The 19417-nt window shown below is 37.7% G+C and overlaps 1 long non-coding RNA gene across 1 annotated transcript in view; it reads left to right on the forward strand.

The window, feature by feature from the left end:
* Positions 1–10051, forward strand: part of LOC141945407 (uncharacterized) — a 65340-nt gene extending 55289 nt beyond the window's left edge. Inside the window, exon 3 of the long non-coding RNA XR_012629505.1 lies at positions 9996–10051. This is a non-coding gene — a long non-coding RNA (uncharacterized LOC141945407). The remainder of the gene's footprint in view (positions 1–9995) is intronic.
* Positions 10052–19417: the final 9366 nt, after the last annotated feature.

Consider the following 19417-nt stretch of genomic DNA (forward strand, 5'->3'; position numbering starts at 1 on the left):
GGGAGGTCCCGAAAGATTGGAAATTGGCCAATGTGACACCCATCTATAAGAAGGGTCGGAAGTATGATCCGGGAAATTGTAGGCCTGTCCGCTTGACTTCAGTGCCCGGGAAGCTGATGGAGCAGCTCATCCAGAGTACCATCACACAACACATGCGGGACAACCGGATGATCAGGCCCAGTCAGCATGGGTTTATGAAAGGCAGGTCCTGCTTGACAAACCTGACCTCCTTCTACGACAGGACGACCTGCTTACTGGATGAGGGAAAGGCTGTGGATGTTGTTTACCTTGACTTCAGTAAGGCCTTTGACATCATTTCCCACAGCATTCTCCTGGCAAAACGGGCTGCTCATGGCTTGGATGGGCACACGGTTCACTGGGTAAAAAAGTGGCTGAATAGCTGGGCCCAAAGAGTTGTGGTGAACGGAGTTAAATCTAGTTGGCGGCTGGTCATGAGTGGTGTCCCACAGGGCTCGGTTTTGGGGCCACTCCTGTTTAACATCTTTATTGATGATCTAGACGAGGTGATTGAGTGCACCCTCAGTAAGTTTGCAGACAACACCAAGTTGAGTGGGAGTGTTGATCGGCTCGAGGGTAGGGAGGCTCTGCAGACAGATCTGGACAGGCTGGAGCGATGGACTAAGGCCAACTGTATGAGCTTCAAAAAGGCCAAATGCCGGGTGCTGCACTTTGGCCACAACAACCCCCAGCAGCACTACAGGCCTGGGGAGAAGTGGCTGGAGAGCTGCCAGTCAGAGAGGGACCTGGGGGTGTTGATTGACAGCTGGCTGAACATGAGCCAGCAGTGTGCCCAGGTGGCCAAGAAGCCAATGGTATCCTGGCTTGTACCAGAAATAGCGTGGCCAGCAGGGACAGGGAAGTGATCTTACCCCTGTACTCGGCACTGGTGAGGCCGCACCTCGATTACTGTGTTCAGTTTTGGGCCCCACACTACAAAAAGGACATTGAATTACTCGAGCGTGTCCAAAGAAGGGCAACAAAGCTGGTGCAGGGTCTGGAGCACACGTCGTACGAAGAGTGGCTGAGGGAACTGGGGTTGTTTAGTCTGGAGAAGAGGAGGCTGAGGGGAGACCTCATCGCCCTCTACAGCTACCTGAAAGGAGGTTGCAGAGAACTGGGGATGAGTCTTTAACAAAGTAACAGGTGATAGGCCAAGAGATAATGGCCTCAAGTTGCACCAGGGAAGGTTTAGACTGGATATTAGGAAGTATTTCTTTCCAGAAGGGGTTGTTAGGCGTTGGAATGAGCTGCCCAGGGAGGTGGTGGAGTCCCCATCCCTCGAGGTGTTTAAGAGTTGGGTTGACATAGAACTTAGGGATATGGTGTAGTTGAGAACGGTCAGTGTTAGGTTAACGGTTGGGCTAGATGATCTTCAAGGTCTTTTCCAACCTAGATGATTCTGTGATTCTGTGAAATAATGCTCACAGTTCCAGTGGTACTAACCATGTGTTAAGGCACTGTTGAGTATAAACAAAAAAGACACACCAATCCAATAGATGGACCCTAGAGAAAACATGAATGGTTGCACATGTAATTCTAGAGATATCAATAAGGTATGATCTGAAAGTAGCTGCTTATTGATGACCTTATGAATTCCTTGTCTACTTGTTGGCTTCTAGAATAGAAGTCAGAATTGAAATTGTCCCTGCTCTTGTAGCAGTTCTGGCTGAACTTGAAACATGGAAGAACTGAAGCTTTTCCAGCATCAAAGGAAGGGACCCTCCTTGGGACTGGGGTTATCTGCTGAATTTGATATGGACAGCAGATGTTGAGAGTTTCCAGTCTAAACTGAGAAGTGACATTTCTGTTATTCAAACAATGATACCGGTTTGCAATAGATCTGCTGATTGAAAGAGTGGTGAGGAGGAAAATTGGTTTTCATCAACTTAAAAATATTTTTAAAGGGTAGTTTTTGGAAAAAAAAAAAAAAAGAAAAAAAAAGAAGTAATATTTCATTGTAGGTCTTCCAGAAACATTTAATTTAAATTGAGATAAGCTTCTGTACTATTTTTTTTGTTTATTTCTAACTTTGTCCTCATTTGTTTCCTTGTCTGGTTTTGTAATTTGAATGCTTTGTTTTGGAAATGTTGAAACACTTTGAACCTCTTTCCTTCTCCTTTTTAACACGCAACATGAGACCAAATCTTTAAATATATTCTCCAAAACTTTATTTTCCTTCAGCAGCAGTTGCCCTCTATTTAAAAAACAATAAAATATTGCAGAAGAGAAAGGAAGTTTGCTTTAGTTTAGTAGAATGGAATTAAATAAAATGAGTGCCATCTACTGGTTGTGAGTTCTAACCTGTAGATTCCTTAACCTCCTATGCACTTTGGCATTGTAGTTCTTGCCTTATATTAGAACTCATCTTTATTCAAAGAAGATAATAAAACACTTCATCTCTCCACTGTCTCATGCTTCTGGATGAGCAAAAGACATTTTGTCGTAGTCTTAAATTATAAGTAAAGACACTTTATAATTAAGAAGGTGCCATTAATCAAATCAACCAGCAGTAGCTCAGTGTTTTAATTATACACAAATATTGTATTTAGTCTCTTCCTTTTGGTTATTCATCACCTCCATCCACTAGACTGCTGTCTGTTTATTATTTATTAAATCCTACTGAAGACTTGCTACATTTTTTATGAGCATAAGAAAGGTGCTTCAGAATTGATACCAACATTGCTTTTTTAATGATAAAGCAGAAAGTCATATTTATATTTATAACTGCGTTATGTGTACTGGTGCTCTTAGCTGTATACGCATTTGCCTGTAGCAATATTTTCCATTTATTATATGTAGTGGCTTTTGATAATTCTACTTTTTCTTCCACACTTAGAGTGCACCCACAGTAAATGGGGTTTCTAATGGATTTTTCACCTTTCTCTTGGGTAAAAAAGTTAACTTTCGAGAGTAAGGGAACAGGCAATAGTAGACTTTAAAATTATCAAATCAATGAGGTGCATCTTTGGTCTTATAAACCTGGTTTCCTGAATGACATAAGGTTGTCAAATGAGTTCAAAATTAGCATGAATCAAGAACTTAATACTGGTTTAAAACAACTGAGAATCTTGTTTTGCTTACTAAGAAAGCAGAATAGAGATCAAGAATTTCAGGTTTCTAAAAGTTATCAGTTTTGAAGTTATCTTTCATTTTAATTACTGTAAACGTTTGATCTTTGCAAACGTAGTTGTTGGGGACATAAAATCCCAAACCCTCAAATATATGATTCCTGGAATCTGAGAAGTACAGAATTTAATCCTCATCAAGAGGACGGATATTTCAACATGAATATGCTCAGATGAGTTCTGACTACCGTGTTGTTGAACACACTGAGGTTGGTCATGCAGGTTGTGCTTTGAATTGAAATTTGCATTATGGGATACCAGTGAAGTCCAGGTTAAAGCATTTAAATTTCACCTCAATTCCTGTTTCTCACATTTCTTTCCTGTAAGATTGTTCAAATCCTTCAGATATGCCCAGCCTTTAAAAAATAATAGTCATAGAAATATTGAGGTCAAATCTGGAGTTAGGACCCACTGCTTTCTGTAAATGGAAATTTTGGTGTTATGTTTTATTTTTGATGAGCTGTTCAGGATGCTCATCATGATGCTGGACACCTCACTGAGAGTTCAGTATGTGTTCTGATCATGGAGAAGCAATCTGACAAACATCTACAAGCGTGAAAAATGGGAGGACAGTTTAGTCTAAAAGCAAAAGGCTGGAGACACCTGGTACAAAAGAATGAAGCAATTACCTCTTTTTCCCCACAATGAACCACTGTATACCTGCTTCACCTTAATTTATTACATGTTTCTCATGTTCTCCAATTCCCAGTTCCCCTTATACATTCATTCTTTTTGTGATGAGCCCTAAAATAAAATCAAAAAAGAAATGTAAACAACTACAATAGCTGGGTGTAGGTAGAGGAAAAAAAAAAAAAGAAAAAAGATGATATTGGCATTTATTATCACAGATTATTTGGACGACAAGGAACAATTAGGGCTTCCTTGTTTATAGGCCTTTAAATATCCAACTTTCATTCTGACTCAACCCACGCGCTTCCATATTTAATAAAGAGGAAGAGAAAAAAGAGAGAGAGGAAACTTTGGGAAAATCTATTGTCCCTGAAGGTATTTCTCTTTGAGAAGACTTCCTATTCTCTTCTCAACAGCTGGGTCACAGATACAGATGGTGTCCAGCAGCATTTTTCATAGCCAGAAAGGATGCTGGGCTGGGAACTGTGTTTGGATTTGTGAAAGGAAAAATGGTGGAGTGGGACAGAACAGAATTGAGTTCCTTGGGTTCACATGTAGTACACACCTGGCATGAGTCTTTAGTATCCTTTAAGATAACAACTGCTGCCACAACTGAGCAGAAAGAGAACAAATTGTTTGCAGCAATTCTCTTGTGACCCCATGGACTGATTGACAGCTTTATTTACAAATTGTGCCATTTGGCCTTGGCCTTTTGACAACTCCTTTCACAAAGGGTAGCTCATGCCTGAAGGAAAGTCATTGAAATACGTCTTTTGATGGCAAGATAATGATTCAGTCATTTTTTTTGTGTGCTTGAAGGGTACTGTTGGGCAGATCAATACAAGTGGAGAGTTTAAATGCCATGGACATTGTGGGGAGTCAGAGCAGCACCATCATAATGCTCAAGTTTTAACATAGATGTAATGAACTGGACTTCTGTAAACTGAAATCTATCATGGAAACATTTTTTTAATGAAGCATCATGCCCTTTTCCTCCTCATTTGATCTCATCAGTATCAACAGAAACCTATACTGTCTTAGGGATGGTTGCATAGACACATTGATTTAATTTCAACTACCTTTAGCCTTCCTAAAATGAGGCATTTAATTTAAGCCAGTCATCTTCTGTAGTCAGAGGGGATGGATATTCCCCTCCAAAAGATCCCTCCCAACTACTTTGGACAGGATAAATGATTGCTTATATCCATCTCACTCAGAAGGACTTAGTGCCCCCTGCCCTATTTCTGAGCAGACATCAAGAGCCCTTGACAGTCACAATCTCCACTGTGAAACCTCTTCTATTTATCCTGCCAGTGGCAGTCTGGACCTGCCCTGGTCTATGCAGACTGTTTTATCTCTTTGTTCTCTCCTTCTGGGTGGTAGTACAAAGACAAAGCGACATGGACTAATTTGCACAGCTATTGCTGAGACCTCAGATTCTAATGAATGACTTCTGTCTCCAGAGTCCGTCAGTCTCTTACCTTTGCAAGACTTATCTGCCGTGGAAATACAAAGTTCCACAGAGGGCTCAGTTTTATAAAATGTTTTTTTAAATTTAAAAAAACATTTTTGTAGTTTACATAATAGTAATCTCATTATTTACAATCCTCTCACTCCCTAGATCTTTTTTTAGCTTGTTATTTGTACTGATAGCTACTAGTGATAGAAGAAAGGGAATACATATGAAAACCAATATATATCCCTTCACTTAGAATGTACTTGATCTGAGTTTTCCAGAAAAAAAGGTAGTCAATGCCTCTAGTACAATGTGAAGTGCTTCATGAACACTGTGACAAATAAATCATTAAAAATGTGTGGTCACAGCTTTTCCAAAAGTCTCATCTTCAATTCAAAATGAGTTGGTACACTTTTGAATGATTGGCATATTATCTTTGCACAGAAAAACCCTATGTAATTTAACATAGACCCAGAGGTCCTACCTTCAAAGACTAGCACTCACTAAGAGCATAGGACTTGGAAACCTGTGTGGAGTAGTTGACATTATACAGTGGAATTTGATGAAGAGTCACCTAAGGTAGCAGACACCTAGTTGGCTCAAGAACTACAGAAAGAATAACTCATGAACACAGTACCCTACTGAAAGACCCACACTGCTGTCGGGACTGGGTTCATGTTCCTTCACTTCTATACCATGGCTTCTGGTCACATCAGTTTGGTTAAGCAGGAGTTTGAACATGTTTGTGCTACACTCATTTGCCATCTATCTACTAAAGGGAAAAGAAATAACCCTGTACTCTCTTGGGTCTGGTCACACATGTACACAGGCCAGGGCAGTCAGTTCTGAAATTCACTGCAACTCCCCAAATAAAATGAGCAAATATATAAACCCCTGAAATCTCTGTAGTAACATACATCATAATGCATAAGAGCTTGTAGTAAACAGTAACCTGATCAAGTTTCTTTAGGATTCTAGAAAACTTAACTCATTAATTTATTTAACGAATTTCATTCCCCTTTTCTGTCTGTTAATCATCCAAAAAGAGATCTAGACTTAGTGTTGTCCATGCAACAGTTTCTGTAAATGATTTCCAATCTGTAGATTATATGGGAGACACAGTCTTTGTGCATTTCCAACACACAATTAAACCCATTTCTGAATTTGAGAGAGTTTTGTGTCTGCTCCTCATGGGAGAGGGAGGGGTAAGCTGGCACTTCTAGGTGTCTGTGTGAATACCAAATAGGTTATTTTTCTGCTGTGAATGTTCAGAAGCATGTATGTATAGTTTATCAGTTTCATGAATGTTTTTTCACCAGCTTCTGTAAAGTGATTTATAATGATGACTCTTACTAAATACTAGCTTCATATTCAAGGGCGATTCTTCTTCCAAAGCATGGTGCAATATGGCTGCTCTCCATACAAGAATCACACTTGATATGTGAAAGCTATATTTAATGGTGACACTAATCCTAATCTGGGAAGGTTAGCACTCCTGATTTTTAGACTTTTCACTTGAGGGATAGATTATGTCATCTTTATTGAGAAGAAGAGAATGTTCATGAATAACTATTGTGAATAGAACACAACTCACATAACTTTAGCCCTGTAAGAATGAGATATCCAGTCTAAAGGTTCTCTGTTTCATCAAAAAATAAAGAGGTAAATGAAAAAGGTGATCCAATTCAGTTGTGTGGTATCCTATCTGTCTTAGGCTAGGATGGCCTAAAGACACCACTGTTGTAGTTTAAACTATACAAAGACTAGATGATCAACCAAGACAATGCATCTGGATTTTCAGCAACAAAAAATGTAAAGTGAATTAAACTATAATTATGAATTTGGGGGTGGATAAAATAGTAGAAAAAATAGTGAGTGGAAGAAATAAAATTAAACTAAACAGATATTTTACCTGTCCTTTTAAGATATCTGTTTAGTGATATCCTCAGTCTGTTTTCTTCTATTCTATAATTATCCTTTTCATTGAGTGAAAATCTATTATCCTGCTGTGCAACATCTCTTGTTTCAAATCAGCACCTGCCAAATAAAAACTATCCTCACTTTTATTGACTTTAATTTTCATGTCTGAATATACTGTGGAGTTTGTTAAAGCTAAAACTGAGGTTTGACTGCCACCTTATATCATTCAATTATCCCCTTCTCTTACAAGTGTTTATGAAATATTCCCTGGTCAGAAACCTGACTTCTTTACTGGATCACAATCACTGATAGAAAGCAGCTGTCAACATTATGATTTAAGGGTTTAACTCTGAAGTATGAAAGTGTCTGCTGGGGGAAGAGTAGAGCAGTGAATAACAGATTAAATGAATAAGGAAGGGAAAATATCAAAACTCTGACTGATGATCTCAGTAAATCTAGATTAAGGGTTTTTTTTTTCTTCTGCTACTATTTTAAAATTTATCCCTTTTGTCTCAATACTTGTTAAGGCGAGCTTTGTCTACTTGGTGCTAGGTGCACGTCTCCTTGCATGACTACGCTGTTTTAACAGGTCTCCAGCATGAAGAACAATGACCCAAAGAATAAATCTTAAAAGAAACAGTATTGAGTGTAAAACATATCAAAATTCTATCTGTAGAGAAATATTGTTTTCTTAATGAAGAGCAAAGACACAGAGGAAAAGGCCACATTTTGTTGGTAGCAAAGTCATCTTGGCTTAGCTTGAGCACATTGCCAATGAATTCTCTTAGAACTTTATTTATTCCTTTACTTTTATTGAAAGGGACATTTTTTTCGTGTTTTACTCTGTACAGTTCTGTACATTTTAGGAGTGGTAGGATGATTGTCCTGTTGATGAATATTGAAAACTGGTGTTTCTTCAAGATCTGATCATCTACATTTACATTTTCTTGGAATGATTATTTGGACACAGGTATTCCCTGGTAAATGGAAAAAATCTATGCGCCCAATGATATCCTGGTAGTGGCAGACCATGATGCTCTGCAAGAACCCAAGTGAATGTAGAAATGTGACCTCTTCAGAAGCTGTGGCTTTAAATTGAAATTCTCAGTGCAAGCTATCTCATTTGGCCTGCTCTTGACTTGTATATATTTTCCTTAATAAAAAAAAGAAAAAGGATCAGTAAAACCTTACCAGTACTTACAGCCCTTCTTTTCAAACTACAGGCTCATCCGTATATCCTATCACCCTTCTCCAAAACACAACATTTAATTGTCCTTATGGTGATAAATCAAGAAGAGTCCATGTCTTCACTGTGAATAGAAATAAGACCAGTGCACTGGGGTTAGACGAGCTAATGCTAAATATGATTCCTGCAGCATTTTGATTTTGTTTCCAGAAGGTCTTATTGACAGAAGTGTAACAGCACCACACTTCCAGACACAAGACAATTGATGATAAATAAAAGAAATATTACTAGTCATAAAGTATTTTACGCTAGCAGTTTGTTCTTCCAGAGAATAGTGCAAAGTCAATTAAGGAAAAGTCTGAATAAAAATGTATTTATTTTATACATATATCTATATAACTATAGGAATCCACATACATGTACACCTGTAGAGACTTATTTTTGCCTTGGGAGCATGTCTACATCAGTGAAGCCTTGTCAGAGCTCAATGAGCTTATTTAAGGACTGGAAGAAGTACAGCTGAATCAGTGCAGTGCTATGCCTGTCCTAATTGTACCTGCTGAGAATTAGTTCCAGTGTAAGTTAATTAGTCCTATAATAAGTTATTATCCCTGTATGGTGTAGCACTATGGTGTGTGGCCATGCCAAGGTCACCCAGGGCTAGGTCATATTCTTACATGAATTGCAGTGAGCCATGGAGATGCGTCTCAGGTAATTAGTGACTGTGAAATCATGCCTCCTCAGTGGATGTCAGGGTGAATGCTCTTCTGAACTGTCCTGCCATGTGTTCATGCTTCAGAAAGTAACTGTTCTCAGTAGATAAGAATAGTCCATGCTTTATCATACACTGTCACTTCCAGTAAAAGTGATACTTAATGCCACTTGTGGAGTTTATTTTATGCCCATCTATTAAAAACTAGTGAGGTTGTTATAAAGTGTATGGAGTACCTCACTGGTATTTTTGTATTAAAGTTTTTAGGTTTTGAGGTATTTCCCCCTCACTACACATGGTGGGCATTTTTGGAAAAAACATAGCATAGCACTAACCTAAGATTTCTAATAATAATTAGTTTTGTGGAAGACTAAGACTCATAGAATCACAGAATCACTTATTAAGGAAGAGACTGATGGAGGTAGTCTGATAAACTCTCCCCCTGCTCGGTCTGGGCCATTATATTCGTGTGCTATTGAAGGACTATGAGGCTGATAACTCAGTCAAAGAATCTATATTTTTAAAACAGTTCTTGAAGCAAGTAAGAATTTTGCTTTTAGATCTGTAACTCACTATGGTCAAGGGAGATTTTTTTCTGAAAAAAAGGGCTTAATATCGTAAAACTTTCTTAACAGAATTTTATAACTTAATCTTGCATCCATACTTCTTCATTATTATCTCCACTAGAAACTCACATACCAATATCATCTATATTTGTTTCCACCAACTTTCTGAGCTGCATTTCTGAAAAAAATATCTAAGGGGGGAAATGTTACTTATAGAAGTTCAGTAAAGTAGAGCCAGGACTACAAGGTATCATTTGTCTCAATACTGTAAATTAGATTATTGATGTTTTTCCTCACTGATTCCAATAACATCGATAGAAACCAATCAATCTATTGGAGACTATAACGAAGTAACATATTTTATACCTATTTTTTTCAGCACTAAACTGGAATAGCATATGTGAAATCAATGGAACAACATCAGTTTGTATCAACAGAGTATCCGGTACGTTAATTTTGGGATGTTTTGCAACCTTTCACACTCATGATACTCCCTTTAAACTCCAAGAGGATTTCAGCTTCATAGGCATATGAATCAGGCCTTGAATTTCAGATTTATAAACCTTAGAAACAGTTGGAACATTTGGAGAATGAGGATTAAAAGCATGGGAAGTTTGCTAATGGGGTATATTCTCCTTATCATGTGAGCTGACAAGTGCAGATGGATCACCACATATCTTCTACTTTTGGGTATCTTTTGTTATTAGAGAGATAGGTAGCAAGCTCCAGAAAGGACAGGAGGAAAGAAATTATTCCTCCTTAGATCTGAGAATTCAGACTTTCCACTAAAGATGCCTTCAAAAGTATTCTGACATTACAAGAGACCACAACATGCTTACAGGTACTACATGAGATTCACATCAAAGGTAAAGCTCCCAGAAACAAAAGTGGGAATAATATTGTTGTAAAAAGGGAAGAAAAGAATTTATATGAAACAGAGAAAGGAGGTAAAAGGAGAAGCAAGGGAGAAGGGAAGTTCAGCAACGTTGAGAATTAGACAGCAATCTTAATTACTTCTCTGAAATGGTTCCTGTACTGAACTCATGGGAGTCCACATGGCACATATTTATAACCCAGAATATTACATGCAATTATGTGCAAAAAAATGATCTGGTAATCTTAGGCGGATAGAGCTAGGTAATATACGTCCTTTCATCCTCAAAATGCTTTAAAATATCTCCAACATTAATGAGACAACAGATAGGGGCAGCTAGGGAAGTTTTTTTTTGAGAAATTGAGTGTCTTGACCACAGTGAGAGTTTGAACTAGCAGCTATAATCTCCTAAATTCCAGTTTTCTGTCCAGTGATCACCATTCTTGGAGAAACTGGCTGAAACCAACCCAATTCAACCCAAACCATAGTATGTTCTGGTACTCCAGTGATGATGATGTGGTGTCTTAGAGATACAGAGAATGAAAGGCTTTTGAGAAAGAAACACATCAGATCATATACACATGGCCTACTCCTAAACTTGACTTGAACAACTAATGTACTGGTTACCTGAAACAGGCACTGGGATGAGGCATAATATTTTATGTCAATCTCTGTTTGGCTGTGATTTGGCTACCCCAGCACACCAGGAAAAATGACCAATGACTAAAATGCAGTGTGCTCTGATTAACCTGGCATACTGCTGCCATGACCACAGTATATTGTCAGAGGCTTTCTGCTCCCTTCACTTGCAAGTCAAACAAATCAATTTAATCTGCATTTAAAAGCAGAAGGATAGTATCATGCAGCAGCTTCCAGTCCCATTTTCATTGATTCTGATATTTGACTCCATTTTCTATTTTTGATACATTTCATAAACATAGCTTGAAACTATATCAGAACTGTTCATTAAAAACAACATGAAAGATTTCACCTACTCAGCACATTCTCAGAACACAGTTATCCTCTGTTTTTACTTTAGTGAGCACAATGATCTCATCCAACTTCAGTTCTTCTGGGATCTCTGGGCTCTGCCCTTATTTCAGAAATTTAGCATATATTGGAATTGCTCTGTTATTACCTATCCATTTTCAGAAGCAGAATACCCCAATTTGACTCTGCAGCTTAAGTTTTGCCACCCATGAAATTCTTCCTGCTAAAGCAGGTGATAAGTTCAAGCTTCTTTGGGACCACCAGAAAAAAAAAAAAATTTGGACAAGGAAACTCAAAAATTGCTGAAGAAAAATGGGTATGAGTTAGCCTAATGCCATTCCTGAATTCTCAACTTGGATGTGGAAATATCCTAAGATAATGTGTGAGTTGTACAGTTCACTGAAGTTTTTGCAGTGATATGAAGTTTTTGGAGTTGCAAAAAATAATGCTTACTTCCCCATCAGTCTTCGTTACACATACGCTACTTCCTGCCATAGAGAAAAACATTATTTATGAAAATGGTTATTTCTCATTATGATGTCATCCTATTCTGAATGGAAATAAGGTATATAAGATTTAGAACATTAAGTCAATTATTTAAATGTCAAAGTCTATGAAGTTTCCGTGATCATAAATTTGTATATGTCCTTATTTTGTTTCTTTAATTTTCTTCTCTTTGATTCAACTCCTCGGTGTTGTAAGAAACTTAGGGAATTCATCTTTATTAACAAATGAGGCTGTGTGAAAAATATTTATTGTCTCTCATTTCAAACAGTCCTCTTTAGTCATAATAGAGTATAAAGGAAGCATGACAAGCAATTTGCTGCATGGTAGATGATATTAATGACCTGCCACACTCATACCTCCTTGTGTGATCTGTGACTATTAATTTTTTAAGTGACAGATTGCAACAGAGAATGTTTGGTGTTAGTTGTGTCCTGTTCTCTACTCCCTGTTAACAAGAAATGAGGAAAATAGCTTTATTTGGTGTCAAACTCAGGCACCACCAACACTACAGGTGTACCTCTCACAGTAGTGAATGCTTAGGAAAGAACATAAGAAACCGGGAAACCAGTGTCGTCCTGTTAAACTGGAGGATCCCTTTTTGCTGATAATGGTAGATGTTCAATCTGTTGATTAAAAACATTCAATTCATCATATTTAACTCTGTCAACATTCTGTGAATTCCTTCTGAAACAAACATGACAGTCTTCTGTAATCGTTCAAGAGTCCTAACATATGAAAGCCTTCAAATCCTTGTCATGGTGATTGATCCATGACTGGAAATGTTGATGGAAACACTTTAACACCAAGTGTGTTTGCCAGTGATGAGTCCTGAGAGGCCTGAATACATCAGGGGCCAGGCTGAAAGACTGAGTGGCAATGGCTGAAGCTGCTGCAACAGCACCCAGGGCTTAAGCTTGGTGTTGGGCTCTCATGCCAAGCCCATGAGAGCTAGGTGCCCTGGGAGAGCAGGCCATACTGCCAGTGCACAGGCCAGTGGGATTTGCTGGGGTCACGGTGAATGTCTAGACTGCATCTCTCTGTCCACTTTGGAGAGTGTCTGGACTTGAAGGAGATGCTTGTCTGCCTCATTCCGTGCCATTGCAAGATGGAGAGACAGCAAATTTATCCATCAAGGCTATAATAATGTAACATATATAGGGCTTGGATTCTACTTCCAGTTGGGCATAGTGATTTTCCACATTTCCCACACTGGCCTTCAAGCACTGGGTGACCATACAATAACCAGGGTGTTCCAGATCTTGAAATGGGGAAATATTTACCGGAGGCTTAGGTATTCAAAGTGATTTCCTATTATCCTGGATTTTTTTTTTTTTTTTGACCAAAGTTCACTTTGTGAAAACAAAGCTGCCTGCTACCATGCAAAAAACAAAAAAAAGTTGAAGGCCTTTGGATTTCAGAATGATTCCTTAAAATACCTGCCTACTGATAGACTCTTCTGTGTCGTGAACTATCTGCTGCTTGATAGCTTTAAGAAGAGCTTTTAAACTGGTGATGGATAAAGAAAAATGCAATGTAGTGTAGGATGCCATGAGAAATGAAACTCTTAATATTGGCAGCAATAGGAAGGGAATGCTTAGGAAAGTCTCCATTTGCAGCTCACCCATGCTGCATACAGGAATAATAAATACATGGTATTATAAATACATGGTAATAAATACAGGTATCTGTAGCTGGTTTTGGACAGTTGTGGGTTTTTTCTTTTTCTTTTTCGTCCCACATCTTAATCATTCTAATCAGTTCCATTGAGATATACAATGTGATATGTTTAATATTGGTGAGTGTGGTGGGACTATTAACGAAAGCAGCAGAAACAATTTGAGATTTTGTCAGAGTGGATGTGATTCCATTAGAGTAATTACAGTAACTATCCAGCTATTTGTTCCATAACTGCTTAAATCTCTCATAGTATTCCACTTCTAAACCTCAGAGTACCAGAAAGACTCAAATCAAGGTACTGTTAGGCAAAAATAATTTATATAAAAAGTAGAAATTATTCTATTTTTTACATGTGTTAGAACTAAACAAAAATAGTAGGGATTATGGTAAAATATGAATCTGGGCTTTGCACTTTTATGTACATTGTTGAGAATAAAGGAAATATCTGTTACGGACTTATGTATGTCAAAATCACTTGATAATTTCTTTTTGATAATTCTCTAATGCAGCGTCAGTGAATGTGAATACACTACATGTGTTGCAATGCATTGGCACAACCAGAATATTCAAAGGTGTATTTCTGTTACTGTTTTCATTGTTCTTGATCCACTCTTATTTCTGCTATATAAGAACTGATTTGAAGGGGGCTAATTGGGCTTTTTGGAGAACAAAATGATGTACACTTAGGGTCTTAGCAGTCTAGATTTGTTTCATTTTTTTAAGGGAATGGGTGTCCTGTTCCCTTTTGATGTGTGTTATTAAAATCAACCAACAAGAATAAATAATTGGTACCATCATTTCATGGAAACTCCGTGATGATGTGGTAACTCCTGACTTAAATTCAGAATAAACAATTCAGTTATCATGTCAATACCAATAATTCAATACATTTATAATGAATCACTATTAAATGACAAAACTGTCAAGTTATCAGGTTAATGGAATTTAATAAACCCTTAGAAAACATGGAAAAGGGAATCTGTAGAAGGGACAGTCGATTTGGTTGTGAGTGCTAACTGAAAAGCTTCAGTGCTTACAGCTTGCAGGCTCTCACCTTACACTGCTACCTCACCACCCTGTCACACCATCCACTGCAGAAATGACCTGCTGTGACATGATGCCATTGTGGTCACACTCAACCATGCTGACCCTACATTCACCTCCTATCTGTGTCAAGATTTGACATTACTCTTTATAGTGGCAGGACCCTGAGCTCTATAGAGTGGTAAGTTAGAATTGAAAGGGTACACTCCCATACCACAGGAAAAAAAAAAAAAAAAAAAAAAAGATATTAAACCGGTGAAAAATGGAACAATGCAGCCAAAGTATTGTTTCATTTTACATCAGAATTCATCCTGTATATATTTGATTGATATCACCCTGAGTGGTTAACTAAATGTTGATAATTGAGATAGCTACCACAAAAAAGGTACATAAATGAGACTAGGAGCTGAAGAAGGGTTGTATCCATACGGAAACTGCAATCTGTAACATGAAAAGTTTTGAGCTCTGCTATAGGAAGTTGGATATTTTGATTTTAAGATCTATTTGATGAAAAGTTATTTCTTCTCTTTGGAGAACAGTTTTATAAAAAAAAAAAAGCCTATGTAGTATACAGATATGCAGCAAATAAAAGCACATCCTTAATCATTATGAATGCACCTACAGGGCTCAACCCAAGAGTCATCTGCATAAAATTGCACAGATTCTTTCAGCTGAGCTATAGGCATAAAGCAGGGTATACATCTATGAAGTGTATTAAGCTAGACTGTTATATATGGAAGGGTCTTACAGTTCAGCTAATGTTACACTTGAGGCTGTTCTGCAAAATATGCCAGCACAATTAATGTCAACACCAGATAACCAGTCACTGTAAATACCCTTGAAGGGATTTCTTATATCTTTTAGTAGAAATCCCATTTAAGAAGTAAAGATTCCAAATGTATCCCTGAAAATCAGAGGTCAATTCAATAACCTACAAACCAGCAGGCAAAATCCATCTCCCATTAAAGGCAAGTGTTATCTCCTTTGACAAGAGAGGGCTAGTGGGAAATGAATAAATGGATGTCTTTTTTTCCTAGAACAGACTCTATATCAAGCACTCAGACTGTCCTTTATGCTTGCGTTGTGTTTTGCCATTGCTAGGCTGGACCATACTATAAACAGCAAGGCAAGTCCATTTTACACCACAGAATTTCATCTGTCGCCTCCAGGCTTCATGCCATCTTCGTAAACCTACTGACTCCATTCCCTTGCTAATACTTCTGCCTGTGCAGAACTGCATCTATGCTGCTTGACATAGATTTATTCTCATTATTAATGAACTAACTGTTGTACAGTAGTATTTAGAGGACTAGGTGAAGACAAAGACTTATGTAGTATGAATTATGATAGAAAAGCACCAGAAGGCATGTTTACTGTTTTGAAATGTGATTGATAAGAAGAGCAGCAGAAGAGAAGACTTACCACAGACAGCAAGTGAAAGGCAGAAGCAAGGACAAGGTTTAGCTCATTGAAGCTCTCCTCATAGGGCGCTATTGTCCTCCATAAAACTGAATAGTATGACTTGCTGTAGATATAGCACTATTTCCTCCTTTTATGTATCACATTGTGAAAAACTCATTTTCTGTAAAGAAATCTGAATGGGACACATATTGGAGGCTTCTCAGCCTTTTATAAATGCTGTTGCATCTAAATAATTGGTCAATCATAGCCAGATTTAAGTCTGTCTTTTTTTCTAGACACTGATACCAAAAGGCTTCTTCTGTCATCATAGTATCCCTTCGAGCCAGGTAAAAGCAGAGCAGAAAAGTAATTTAATTTTGGCTTATCAGGTTACACTGAATTTTACAACAGACCGATTCCTCACATGCCCCAGAGTGCATTGCATTTCTCAGTAACATTTTTTCCTACAGCTCTGTTAAAGAACTGATTGTCCTTAAGCAGGTGTGCTACTATCAGAACTTGCTATTGCTGTTGTTCGTATTATGACAACTTTTACATTTTCATTTACTTTACAATCCTACTTAAATAAGTTATTAAGAGTTATTCTAGAAACTCACACTTGCCCCAACACCACACTAGATGATCAAGAAAAATTATCTTCTGTGAGAAGACAAAGGAACCTGATCTAAACCCATTAAAGTTATCAAAAATTCTTTTCCCTATTTCTTTTCAGTATCCAAGGCCCTGTTTCAAGTAGCTGTGATCTAACCAACTTTTGCTTACCATGTAATAACTGCAAGACAATGTTGATTACGAGCCACCTCCCAAAACAATGAAGTGTCAGAAACACAGAGTATCTCTGCACTTTCTTCTGTCATTTTCTCCTATAAGCTCCATTTCAGTGCAAGATAGAGGCACTTCCAGTTTCCACCAACAACTGCAACCTGACAATTCTAAAAAACTCCAAGACATATAGCAGGATGGTAAAAATTATCTTTGGTCTTGAAAAGGGCAGTTGAGAATTCAGCAAATTTTGGATTGCTATTAATTACTAAAATATAGCAGAAAAGTGATTTTTTTTTTTCCAAATAGAGCAGCACTTTAAAAAAAACCCCCACAGAGTTTTAGAGATCTCATTCCGTAATATAAGTCTACATTAGAAACTTAGAGAATGGTCTTAGATAGGACTAAGAGGTAAAATACATATAAACTGTCCAGTAAGCTATTCTGAAGGTACACAACTTTTAATTGTCTTACGAAGCATTTTCATTTTTCATGGTTTTAAAAATCATTTAGGAGCTGTCTTTGTGTATAATTGATAATTAAGTGCTTCTTTAATGTTTACGTCTCTAAAGCAATGTGTCTCCTGACCTCTGACAGCCACTCAGAAGATTTAATCTCTGAAAGAATATCTTAAATGTGTGCTACCTATTTTACAAGAGTCAGCTTGAACAGTAATTTTCTAAACAGTAGCTTTTATTTTAGAGTAACAGTGAGAGATTTTGAAATTATCTGCTGTAATTAAAAAAAATGTAAAAAACTGAGTTGTTCTTTTTAAAATTCTCATCTTTTGAGATAGTGTAGATATCTAAATTAACTTTGAGAGAATCAGCAACATCCCCCTTTTCACTGAGGAATAATCTCAGCTCCCATAAAACAGGAGGTTGGGAGGAGCAGAGCTGTCAAGGACCTGACAGGTCCACTTTGTGACAAACTTTCAAATTTCTTCTTATTCTGCCACAGAACAGAAGCAAACTTCGTTTGTTTGTTTTGTTGTTTTATGAAATTGTGTCATGACATCCAAGTCTGAATCAACTAGATGCTTCAGCCTGCATCTCCCTCCCACTCACCCAAAGTATGCATAACGCTCACCTACAATACGACATACTCCTGTGCAAATCTGCCATCAGTGTATGTGGCCTTGCAGAAGTCAGTACTGCAAAGAGGCACAGGGATTTCTGGGATCAGCTTTATGATCAATGCTCTTAAAATCTTGTACCTGTGTATAGTACAGTATAATGCTCTTGCATGGAAGAATTGATCAACTGAAGAATTGATTAAGGCTGGTTAATGGCAGGAGACTCTGCTTTGCTATTTGAGAAGTGGATGATCAGAAACAGTGGTACAACCACGCTAGGTCACACTGGACTGGAAATATGGTTTTCAGTTTATCGTTTCTTTAGTCAGTTTCACAGCCTTCAGAAACTAAGAGGAGAAAACAGAGAAAATATTTTCAAGTTTAAGAAAATACCAAAATTCCCCCCCCCCCCCCCGCCTCAGTAATAAAAGTGATGTGAAATGTATTACCCTGTTCCCGGGATTTTGCACTCTTTAACTCCTCATGTTTCGTTTTTATCATTTAGATAAAACTTGATTGGATCTAATTTACACAGTGCCATTGAACTGTAAGTAAGTCGACGGTTTATTACTCAATAGAAAACCTGCTGAAAAGAAATTAAAATGTGGTAAATAAAAGACCTTTGTGCCACTGAAGTGAATATTAAGGCTAAACACCTGTTTACCAGTTGATTCCACAGTGTTATTATCTTGGCACTAGATTAAGTGTGTGAAACGTTTGTTTATTTAGGGTTTATGCAGCAGATATTTTATTATTTTTTTGCCTTATGAGCCACATCATGTTTATCCTCATAACCTAGTGTGTGTTCTAGGCGGTGTCTTTACTGGCCATGCACTACTCATGATCAGTGAATGATGGAGCATTTTATCCAGCCCTTCATGAGGTAATGATAAGGGTAATTGGCACTCCAGACTTCTAGGCAGTTAAGAAGCAAGTGGGTGATGGAAAACGGCTATTTGCTGAATCACAGCTTGCCATCCAAATCCCCAATGGACTTCTGTAAATTTTAATTGACAAACTTAAATATTTCCAATTAACATGTTTTTGTTTGTTTGTTTGTTTTAATATCTTCTTTTCTCTGATTTTCTTTTCACGTATTCTGCCATACATATAAATGGTTGGTACAGTCCTCCCAGCTGTAAATCAAAACATCTCACTCTTCTTCAGCAAGGCTCTACTAATTTATATACACTGTGGACCTGCTATAAGATCTTTGTTTTTCATTTATCTTTGTCATTTCTAAAATTCAAAAAAAGCACCCAAAGAGTGTAGCCAAGATTCCAATCCATTCTGTCATGGACACTGGGACATGTAGAATTAATGCCATGAAAGGAAACTGTCTGTCATGTTTTCCATAGTGCCTCCAATGGAATTGTTCATATTCTTTTTCAGTAATACCACTGCTGATCAGTATAGCAGGTATCACAACTCTGATATTTTTGTGAATCTT

The sequence above is a fragment of the Strix uralensis genome, chromosome 6 (genome assembly GCF_047716275.1).
Source record: "Strix uralensis isolate ZFMK-TIS-50842 chromosome 6, bStrUra1, whole genome shotgun sequence".
Lineage (NCBI taxonomy): Eukaryota > Metazoa > Chordata > Aves > Strigiformes > Strigidae > Strix > Strix uralensis.